This window comes from Rana temporaria, chromosome 11 (assembly GCF_905171775.1).
Source record: "Rana temporaria chromosome 11, aRanTem1.1, whole genome shotgun sequence".
In the NCBI taxonomy this organism is placed as follows: Eukaryota; Metazoa; Chordata; class Amphibia; order Anura; family Ranidae; genus Rana; species Rana temporaria.
In genome coordinates, this window is record NC_053499.1 from 96,775,775 (window position 1) to 96,787,949 (window position 12,175).

At 44.8% G+C, this 12,175-nt stretch overlaps 1 pseudogene; it reads left to right on the forward strand.

Moving 5' to 3' along the window:
* The window catches only part of LOC120917474, a 1,233,721-nt pseudogene that overhangs the window by 967,445 nt on the left and 254,101 nt on the right, over positions 1-12,175 (forward strand).

Sequence of the window (12,175 nt, forward strand, 5' to 3'; positions counted from 1 at the left end):
TTAAAATACTTTTAGATGTATATCTTAAAGGACACAACATACAGGGATATGGGAAAGCATTATAGAAACTGATGCGCATGCACCCACACAGGTTGAACTGGATGGACTATTGTCTTTTTCTCAGCCTTGCCTACTATGTAACTCTGTAAGACATCTGTGGTCTTTAAGACCCCAGATCTCTCATCTACCCTTGAAAGCATAAGTTTTCCAAAAACTTGTAGCAAAAAATAAAATCTTCCATGGACTCAACATACCTCTCATCAAATACCCTGGGGTATCTACATTCCAAAAATGGGTCATTTGGGTTTATATAAAAAAATAAAAAAAAACAGTGGAGATCAAATGCTACCAAAAAAATTCTACTTGTGTAAAAAAAAAATTATAAAAATGTCATGTGCTTGACAGTATTGCCAGTTAAAGTGGTGCTGTGCTGAATTGCAAAAAAATGCTCTGGTCATGAAGAGGACAAAACCTTCCGGTGGTCAAGTCGTTAAGTATGATACTGTTTCTAGTGTGAAGTATACTTTTTTTATTTTTTAAAAGTAGCAATTATTTTCTTTAATCAATTTTTTTTCAAGGTTCAGTACTTTTTTATTGAAATATTAAACAATAATAAAGGAAAATAAGATGCGTACAGAGACATTTATTCAGTATTAGCTATGAATATAGATAATCTGCTTATCATATTATCAATCATAATTTACAGTATATATGGTAATTAAGGCTTAAAAGTGAATTTAAATTGTGGATTTATACATATTGTAGCACTATTTTAGTATATATAAATGTTGGTGTGAGATCAATAAAAGAGATGGAAGAGGAAGGAATAGAAAAGAAGGAAAGAGAGAATATAAATGGGGGAGCAACCAGGCAGGCAAATCTACAATAGGAATGAGCTTGTGGCAGTGCCGGCCTGGGACCAAGAATGAAATGCTGCCCCCCCCCAAAAAAAAAATCACGCCCACCAAAAGGCCCCCACATTCATTAATTTATATCATGATGACTAAAGGGGACCCGTCAAGGTATACATGTATAGAAGTAAAAAGAGGACCTGTCATGGTTCTATACATGTAATACATGTATAGAACCATGACAAGTCCTCTTTATACTCCTATATACATGTATAGAGCCATGACAGGTTCTCTTTATACTCTGTTATACATGTCATGTATAAAGGAGTATAAAGAGGACCTGTCATGGCTCTATACATGTATAAAGAGAACCTGTCATGGCTCTATACATGTATATAGAAGTATAAAGAGGACCTGTCATGGCTCTATACATGTATATATGAGTAAAAAGTGGACCTGTCATGGCTCTATACATGTATATAGAAGTATAAAGAGGACCTGTTATGGCTCTATACATGTATATAGGAGTATAAAGTGGACCTGTCATGGCTCTATACATGTATAGGAGTATAAAGAGGACCTGTCATGGCTCTATACATGTATGTAGGAGTATATAGAGGACCTGTCATGGTTCTATACATGCTGACTGCCTCACTTGCTTACTGCCCCCTCCGGGCTGCGAGTGTTCTGCGCGCGCGCCACCACTAACGGCAGCGGCGCCGGGCTCCACGCAGGCTGCGAGTGTCCTCACCAGGGCAGCCATCAGAAATTTTGGGGCCCCTTACAATACTTCAGTACTGCCCCCCCCCCCCGGCCTGACCACCAACATTCCCCAGGGTAGACCCACTGGCCATCTCACAGAATCTGCTGTAAATGGGGAGGATTACAATGTACAGCTTACCAATACTTAGATGTGGTGGCTGAATTCATTTGTATTTTTCCTTTTGGGATAAAGGTGTTTTTGAATAAATAGAAAATGACCACTGTAAGCACCTCTGCCAGTGTTAAATGGAGGAAGAGAGCAGAGCAAGAGAGGGCAGAGAGAGAGAGAGAGAGAGGGGACAGGGGACAGGGGAGTGGAGAAAGAAGCGGGGCAGATAGAGGGGGTGGAGAGAGAGAGAGCAGGGCAGATAGAGAGAGAAAGGGACGCAGAGAGAGGAGGGCAGAGAGAGAGGGGCAGAGAGAGAGAGAGATAGGAGGGCCGGACAGAGAGAGATAGGAGGGGCGGACAGAGAGAGCGGAGGGGCGGACAGAGAGAGAGAGGAGGGGCGGACAGAGAGAGAGAGAGAGAGGAGGGGCAGACAGAGAGAGATAAGGGATGGACTGAGAGAAAGGTGACAGAGAGAGAGAAGGGGCGGAGAGAGCAGGGAAAGACAGAGGGGGTATAGAGAGAAAGAGCAGGGAGAGACAGAGGGGGTAGAGAGAGAGCAGGGAGAGACAGATGGGTAGAGAGAGAGCAGGGAGAGACAAAGAGATAGAGTAGAGAGAGAGCAGGTAGGACGAGAGACAGGTGGGGCCGAGAGAGCAGGGATTGAAAGAGGGGCGGAGATAGAGAGCAGGGAGAGAGAGGGGCAGAGAGAGAGAAGCGGGGCAGATAGAGGGGGTGGAGAGAGAGAGCAGGGCAGATAGAGAGAGCAGGGCAGATAGAGAGAGCAGGGCAGATAGAGAGAGAAAGGGACGCAGATAGAGGAGGGCAGAGATAGAGGGGGCAGAGAGAGAGGGGCAGAGAGAGAGAGAGAGAGGGGGTCTGGGAGAGAGAGGGGGGTCAGGAAGAGAGACAGGGGTTCAGGGAGAGAGAGAGAGAGAGGGGTCAGGGAGAGAGAGAGAGGGGGGTCAGGGAGAGAGAGAGGGGGTCAGGGAGAGAGAGAAAGGGAGGTCAGGGAGAGAGGGGGATTAGGGAGAGAGAGGGGGGTCAGGGAGGGAGAGAGGGGGCCAGGGAGAGAGAGAGAGAGAGAGGAGGGGCATGGTCTGGTCACAGTGCTCTCACATGAATGGTCCCTGGGGGCTTTCAGTCAGCAGCTTCTCTCGATGTGGCTGTCGACTCCTTAATCTTCCTGCCCCCACTTCCCCTTCACAGATGCAGCAGCACACAAGCAGGGAGAGAGGAGTGGAAGAGGGGATGTCTGTCATGCTGGAGGGGAGGACCGAGCAGCGCGGGGATCCCCTCCTTCCAGGACAGCCGCACCTCCCAAGCTGCCTGTCACTGCAAACAGCACACTGAGCCAAGGGACGGAATCAGACCCAGCACACAGCCACAACACTTCACTCGGCTGTGTGCTACACGGGTCTGTCAGGCGGGGGTGGGAAGGGAGGAACACAGAACGCTGCTCTGCTTCATTCCCTGTCTCCGGTCCGCAGCTTCTGACAGAGGGAGAAGCGGGACGAGCAGGCTTAAGCACATTAAGCCCGCAGCTGTCCCGCTCTCCTGTTATAATGTAGCCACTGTTTGGAAGCACGGGGGGAATCGGCTGCTCTCGCTACCCCGGGAACGGTGATGGCGGGCGGCAATTTGCCGCTCCCCAGAAAGTGCCGCCTGGTACATTGGGTATAATCTGGTCCCATGGTAGGGCCGGCCCTGGCTTGTGGTGCTAATACCATGTAAGCAATCCTTTTGTATATGTATAACAATGACCTAGCATAGTCTTTTGGAAGATGGTCTCCTTGGATCAAATCCTATAGATTTATTTATTTTTCAAATTTATGGGATTTATCGAGAAGGATGGCAGCAAGTTTTTCACTGAACCTATATCACTTTATCTTATTTTAGACTTGGAGTGAACAGGAAAATTAAGGTGAAGTATACTTAAAGCCATTCCTGTGTGTGCAGGTTCTCAGCCAGAGACAGTGTTATGGTCATAGTGTTATTAAATAATTTAACTTGCACCTACAAAGACCTTAAGTGCATAAAGGTCAGTTGTATACATTACTGCAATGCAGAATTTTCCACCTTTTTTGTTTTCTTTTTCCCCCCCCAAAAGCACATAAATGCATGCTGTTTCGTAATACAAATACGATAAAACACACTGTTTTTGCTTACAGCGTATAGGTGAGGATTATTTAACTAATCTGGACCAGCTGAGGAAGTTGCTTAGCTTTGTGAATGATGACGCTTTCATCAGAGATGTTGCAAAAGTCAAACAGGTATTGTAATTGTAATGTATACATATACAGTCTGTAACTAAAAATTAAAACTAACTATCCATTTTTGCATATAGTTTTTTTTTTTTACTAAAGGCAAATCCACTTTGCACTACAAGTGCACTGGAAGTGCACTTTCAAGTGCAGTTGCTGTAGATCTGAGGGGGACATTCAAGGAAAATAAAAAAACATTTGTGTTTACACATGATTGGATGATAAAATCATCAGAGCTTCCCCTAATGTTAGAGCTTCCCCTCAGATCTACAGCGGTCTACAGCGACTGGACTTACAAGTGCACTTTCAAGTGCATTTGCAGTGCACTTGTAGTGCAGAGTGGATTTCCCTTTAGTAAATCAAGCCCATAGTGTTGATTTTATCCCTTGTGATGCTTCAGCTCTAACACTCCACTTCTTTCATTATTAGTACCAGGGCTTTTTTTCAGGGGGAACTTGGGGGAACTCAGTTCCACCACCTTTGGCTCAGACCCTTTGGTGCCTGTTCACCACAATCACTTGTAAACACAGAAGTCTGGTTTCTGTGTTTACAAGTGACAGCTTTGTAACCCCCTGAACTCTGCACTCTGTATGTAATGCAATCCTGGTTTTGAATGCCCCTTTAAGACCCTTCTACTGTTTGTGAAATCTGAACGGGTCGTGGTTGAGTTCCTGCATCTATTTTCTGAGAAAAAAGGCTCTGATTAGTACTGAAAAATAATGTTATTCTGTTTGTAAGTAATTTTGTTTGCCAAGATTTATTTTAAAGATTTTAAATGCCTAGTGTACCTTCCTGATGTTTTCCTGTGCCTGTGAAGCTGCATGTGTTACATAAAGCCTGCCATACAACTGAATTGCTGTATGTGCAAGTTTTGTAGTTACAAAAAAGGCTGGATGTGCATGTGTGAGTAAACACCAATGCAAAGAAGCATCAACGTTTACAAGAGCACTGCCACGCACAGCCATTAACCACACCAGTAAATTACGTTAGGCATTTAAAATGCCTGTTAAAGCCTTGGTTTCATAAACCCTTAGATATCTCAGCTATGCTCTTCAATGAACAGCGCGGTTGTAGAGAAAACAAATGTAGAAAAGATAATACCTCCAAACACAGCAACGATTTGGTCTGGCATCAAATAACAAAAGCACAGCCTGTGCAGATAAAGCAATGTACTGGTATGAGGCTAAAGCTGGTATTGATTTTTTAGCGCCAGCGAAGGGCCTTCAGGTAAAAGTGATCTGGGGCAGCTTTGGAGATAACTTTTACAGGGATCTGAAGGTGCACTCCCATTCCCCCATATCCTGCAGATGATACATGCAGTGGTTTATGGGCACTTTTTTCATTCGTCTGGAAAGCGCATGACCCCAGTAGATGGTTGTAACAGTGAGAGCAGGACGAGATCGTGAAACATCCATTCTCTAAAGCCCCCCTGCAACTAACAAACATAGAAGCAATGAGTATTATGTCAGTTCCGGGTTCATCAAACACATCAAGCACAATCTGTGTTATATTAGCTGTGGAGTGGAGGACAAGGACCTATCACCTGCCCATGCTATCAAAAAAGTTGGCTTGGTAGCCCCTTTGTAATAACAATAAGATTAAAGAAAAAAAGAGGAAAGGGTGTTTAAAATATACATTTTAATAAAACAAACACAAATAAGAAAAAATAAATATAGTAGCTGTGGAAATATTGTGTGACACAAAAAAATGCACCTGCCACCATTTCATTCTCCAGGGTCTCTGCTTTAAAAAAGTATATAATTGTTTGAAGTAATTTCTAGTAAAAATTGCAGATTTTATTGTGTGTGTGTGAAAAATGTAAAAAATTGCCCAGAGAGACCAGTGATTAAGCAGGTGCAGGCGTGATGGGCTGTGCCCTGCACAGAACTGTGTCTCCTTAGAAGTATCAAAGAACATGAGAGGCAGTGGTATCAGCATCCACAGCACCAGACAGGAGATGCGGGGGAGTTACCCAACATTATTGACGCTCATTTAGTGTAATACCTGGAAGATGAATCAGAGTAGGAATGCCTGCTACTTAATTTTTTTCTTTCAGTCTAATGTGCTGTTTCTCCTTTTCCTGAAGTGTTAGCACAACAATGCAAATTGACTAAAAATAGGGGAGAAACGGGTAAATAATATGAAGTGGAGGCTTAATGAAGAACTCCTTCAGGATAAAGATATAGGGCCAAATCCTCAGCCAGGCAGCGTAACTTAACTTTCAGCAGTTAAGTTACACTGACTTAAAGTCTCTACCTAAGTGCCTGATCCACAAAGCACTTACGTAGAAATTTCAAGCCGTGTAACTTAAGTGCCGCCGTCGTAAGGCGGTCCTCCTCTCCGGGGGGCGTTTATCATTTAAATGAGGCGCGCTCCCGCGCCGGCCGTACTGCGCATGCGTGTGACGTAATTTTCCCGACGTGCAGCGCGCGAACGTAATTGACGCCGGGCGGCTTTGTGGATTGCGACGGGACACTAAAGTTGCGACGGGTGAAAAAAAATATACGCGCCGGGAAAACAAATAATTATAAAAAAAACAGATAACGTCGCTCAGCATGCATTCCTGAGAGGGAGAACTCCATGCCAATTTTCAAAGAAAAAACCGGCATGGGTTCCCCCCCCAGGAGCATACCAGGCCCTTAGGTCTGGTATGGGTTGTAAGGAGACCCCCCCACGCCGAAAAATCGACGTAGGGGGTCCCCCTACAATCCATACCAGACCCGTATCCAAAGCACGCTACCCGGCCGGTCAGGAAGGGAGTGGAGACGAGCGAGCGCCCCCCCCCCCTCCTGAGCCGTGCCAGGCCGCATGCCCTCAACATGGGGGGGTTGGGTGCTCTGGGGCAGGGGGGCGCACTGCGGGCCCCCCCACCCCAGAGCACCCTGTCCCCATGTTGATGAGGACAGGACCTCTTCCCGACAACCCTTGCTGTTGGTTGTCGGGGTCTGCGGGCGGGGGCTTATCGGAATCTGGGAGTCCCCTCAAATAAGGGGGCCCCCAGATACCGGCCCCCCACCCTAAGTGAATGGATATGGGGTACATCGTACCCCTATCCATTCACCTGTAGGCAAAAAGTAAAAGGTATTAAACACACAACACAAGGGTTTTTAAAATAATTTATTATTCTGCTCCGGTAGGTACCCACGTGGTGGGTGCACGTGGGTAGGCACCCACCACGTGGGTACCTGCCGGAGCATGATGGGACGGTGATGCCTATATAAATGGGATGCAAGGCGCGCTTCCATCATTACAGCGACAAGATGCGACGAGGCAACATCGGAAGAAGGGAAGAGAAGAACCTGACGTCACAGAAGACCGCGCTGGCTGCCTGCTAGAAATTGAGCTAACACACAAAGATAGCAGGCAGCCAGCGCTGAAGAAGAAGGCACCGTACATCTGCAGAAGAACCGGGGTTCGCCGAGTCAACAGCGGAGAGCGGCGAAGAGAGATGAAGACCCCCGGAGAGCGGAAGAAGAAACCCCCCCCGGAGAGCGGAAGAAGAAACCCCCCCCGGAGAGTGGAAGAAGACCCCCGGAGAGTGGAAGAAGACCCCCGGAGAGTGGAAGAAGAAGCCCCCCCTGGTAATAGAGCTAATAAAGAAGACAGGGGGGGCCTCCGGAGCAGAATAATAAATTATTTTAAAAACCCTTGTGTTGTGTGTTTAATAACTTTTACTTTTTGCCTACAGGTGAATGGATAGGGGTACGATGTACCCCATATCCATTCACTTAGGGTGGGGGGCCGGTATCTGGGGGCCCCCTTATTTGAGGGGACTCCCAGATTCCGATAAGCCCCCGCCCGCAGACCCCGACAACCAACGGCAAGGGTTGTCGGGAAGAGGTCCTGTCCTCATCAACATGGGGACAGGGTGCTCTGGGGTGGGGGGGCCCGCAGTGCGCCCCCCTGCCCCAGAGCACCCAACCCCCCCATGTTGAGGGCATGCGGCCTGGCACGGCTCAGGAGGGGGGGGGGGCGCTCGTCCCCACTCCCTTCCTGACCGGCCGGGTAGCGTGCTTTGGATACGGGTCTGGTATGGATTGTAGGGGGACCCCCTACGTCGATTTTTCGGCGGAGGGGGGGTCTCCTTACAACCCATAACAGACCTAAGGGCCTGGTATGCTCCTGGGGGGGGGAACCCATGCCGGTTTGGATATTACAAATTGCTGTGGAGTTCTCCCTCGGGAATGCATACCAAATGCCGTCGCTTGAATGGGCCTTTACAAGGTGTGACTAACTTTACACTTTGTAAAAGCAGCCCTAGTTTTACACCAGGCAAACTAACACTTACGGCGTAAAAACTAAGCACAAAAGCTTTGAGGATCGCCCTAAGTGCTAATTTGCATACCAGAAGAGGCATTTCGACTCAATGCCCCCAGTGGCGGATGCGGTACTGCATCCTAAGATCCGGCAGTGTAAGTCCCTTACAGATGTCGGATCTTCTGCCTAACTTAGGAAAACTGCTTCTGAGGATCAGTTCCAAAGTTAGAACCAGAGATACGACGGCTTACGCCGGAGTATCTCTTTTGAGGATTAGGCCCATAGAAACCAGAGTAAAAAGGGAATTGGAGGAATTTTTTGAAATAAATTTAACAGGATGTCTAACACCCATAAGGCTTTTGTGGACAGAGTATTAATTAAGATCGGGGCGTAAAAAACAATAAGAAATAAGGAGAACAGAATAACTCTCACAAAATAAATTTATAACTTAGAACAACAACACAAACAAGATAGAAATAAAGAAACTTTACTAAAATTAAATATCAAGAGAGAAGAGTTAAGAGAACAAATAGAACAAGAAACCAGAAGTACATTTAATCAAGTAAAGAAAGAGAGGTACCTATGGGATAATAAACCAGGGAAACATCTAGCAAAATTATTAAAAAAGAAAAAAAATCTTAACTTTATTGAGAAAATACAAACAAGTCAGGGTGAAGTTGTGCACAAAACTAGTGAAATAGTGGAGAGCTTTAAAGAATATTACAAACAACTTTATTCAATCAACAAACAGGAGACTAAGGAAGAGCAAAACGTAAAGGGAAAAAAAATATATGAATTTTTAAAGGAAATTGTGTGGGAGGAAATATCTGAAGACAATGGGCCATATTCCCGTAGTTTTTGGGCGGGCGTCGCGTAAGGCATTTACACTCCGCCGCCCCAACCTACAGGAGCAAGTGCTGTATTCCCCAAACACTTGCTCCGTAGTTTGGGGCGGCGAAGTGTAATTGGCCCGGCGTATCCCGGCGTATATCCAAGGGGGCGGCTTCTATTTAAATTAAGCGCGCCCCCAATTCTAACAAACTGCGCATGCGCTGGGCTTAAAATAGCCCAGTGTGCATGCTCCAGTTCTCGGCGTAAAACGTCAATGACGCCGACGTGTGCGTCATTGACGTAAAGTCTTATTCAAGAACGACTTAGTAAAACGACGTACTCGACGGGAAAACACGACGCGGACCCGACGCCATACTTAACATGGCCTACGTGGGACTGGCGTAACGTTACCCCTCATATAGCAGGGGTAACCTTACACCTACGCAAACGACGTAAGCGACGGTTACGCGACGCAAATTCGTTTGAGAATCGGCGTATCAGGCTCATTTGCATAAACAAATGAGACCTGAACGTAAACGCCACCTAGCGGCCGGCGGAGTAATTACATTTAAGATCCGACAGTGTAAGTGACTTACACATGTCGGATCTTCAGCGTATCTATGTGATTCTAAGAATCACTCGCATAGATACACTGGCCAAAAAAGAGAGATACGATGGAGTATCCTGAGATACTCCATCATAACTTTACTCAGAATATGGCCCTCTATAAATAAGCTTGAAGCCCCGATCTCAGAAAGGGAAATCAGAGAAATAGTCAAAAACGCGCCAAACGGTAAGAGCCCAGGACCGGATGGTTTAACGGTTCTATATTATAAAAAATGTATTGATATTCTGGCCCCGAAAATGTGTTTGTATATGAATGGCTTAGGTGAAAAGTGGAACATGAGTAAAGAAGCTATTGAAGCTACTATTACTTTAATCTTGAAAGAGGGGAAGGATAGCACACTTTGCTCGAATTACAGACCAATTTCTTTATTGAATTGTGACACCAAGATTTTCTCCAAAATATTAGCAGAGAGGATGAAGGGAATAATGAAGGACCTGATCCACCCCGACCAGGTGGGTTTTGTACCAGGACGGGAGGGGAGAGATGATGGGATAAGAATGTTGTTAGCCATTCAAAAACTGGATTAAGGTATTGTATAATAAACCCGGTGCTAGAGTAAAGATCAATGGGACCCTTTCAGGGGCCTTTGAACTTTACAACGGCACAAGACAGGGTTGTCCCCTATCCCCCCTATTGTTTGTCCTAGCATTAGAACCACTATTAAGGAGAATAAGGAAGAATTCTGATATAAAGGGCATAGAAGTAGGGCGGGAGGAACACAAACTCGCGGCCTACGCGGATGACATCCTGTTCTACTTAACATGTCCGAGAATAACGTTACCAAATTTATTAAATCTAATGAAACAATATGGAGAGCTCTCTAATTTTAAAATGAATCCAACTAAATCCGAAACCCTCACTATCAATATAGCTAAGAAAGACCAAAATATTTATCAAAAGGAGTTCCCATTTGAGTGGGGGAAAAAGGAAATAAAATATTTAGGGGTAAAAATAGCAAGTTCAAAAGAGAGGATTTATAAAGTAAATTTCATACCTATGTTGGAAGATATTAAAACAGAACTTAGTAGACTCACTGCAGGTCAGATATCCTGGGGGGGGGGGGAGAATGAATATTTTTAAGATGGTAATCCTGCCCAAAATCATGCATAAGATACAGATATTACCGATTGCTCTACCCCAGAAGTACTTTAAGACTCTACAAACAATTCTACTAAAATTTGTTTGGCAGGGTAAAAAAGCTTGTATCAGCTGGGCAACTTTAAAAAAAAATAAGACACAAGGGGGATGGGGAGCACCAGACATTAGAAGTTATTATGAAGCAGTAATTCTCACAAGAGTGATAGACTGGATTAGGGACACTAAGCAAAAAAGGTGGGTAAGCATGGAATACCAGATGAGCAACGTTCGATTAGGGAGTGTTATCTGGATTCCAGATAAATATAGGGAGTTAGATAAACAATCACATAGCATTACACGGCAGGCTATAAAAAATTGGGATAAAGTTCACAAGAGGGAAAAATGGGATTTTAACTCACCATTTATGCCATTAAAAGACTCAAAATATTTTGCACCGGGGTTAGAGAAAATATCTGGGAAATGGATTAGGAAAAATAATGCTCAGCTGAAGGATGTCATGACGCAAGATAAATTAGGTACCTATGAGGAATTAAAGGACAGAGGGGAGGTAATAGAGATAAACGAATGGTGGTATGGGCAGTTAAAAAATTTTTTTGAGGCTCTACCACAGCCGTGTAGATCTGCGGAAAACCTACGTCCCCTCGAAAGAATCAGTCAAGGAGAAGTAGGGAAAGGAGTTATCTCTAAAATCTATAAATATCTAATAGAAGTAGATCAATCGGACATTCCACCATATATTAAAAAGTGGGAGGAAGAACTGGGATCCTCTTTGAGTATCCTAGAACTAAAACAAATATGGAGAAGAGTACATACCTCGTCAGCAAATAGTAAATTAATTGAATTAAATTACAAATGTCTGATGCAGTGGTATATTACCCCAGACAAGGCTCACAAATACAAGAAAGAAGCCTCAGAACTGTGTTGGCGGGGATGCAGACAGATCGGAGATATGGCGCATATATGGTGGCAATGTCCAAAAATTAAATGGTTTTGGAGAAGGATTAGACAGTTAATTACCAAAGTAATGGACATAGAGATTCCAGATGATCCCTGGGGATGCTTGCACCAGAGGATTAGATTACCTATGAAACAATATCAGAAAAGTCTATTACCCCATCTTCTAATAGCTGCTAAAAGCCTGATAGCCATTCATTGGCAAGATAGGGAAAGTCCCTCCATTAAAGAATGGTGCAATAAAATAAATTCCATTCAAAATTTAGAACTTTTAAGGTTAAGTGATATAGACGGCTTAGAGGAATACGAAAAGACCTGGTCTAAGTGGTCAGAGTTCAAACATTCCATGGTATTTGCGGAGCTTATGGGTGCATAGGACATAGGACCTTGTAGGACTTTTTAGACTTTTAAGGTTGGATACAAC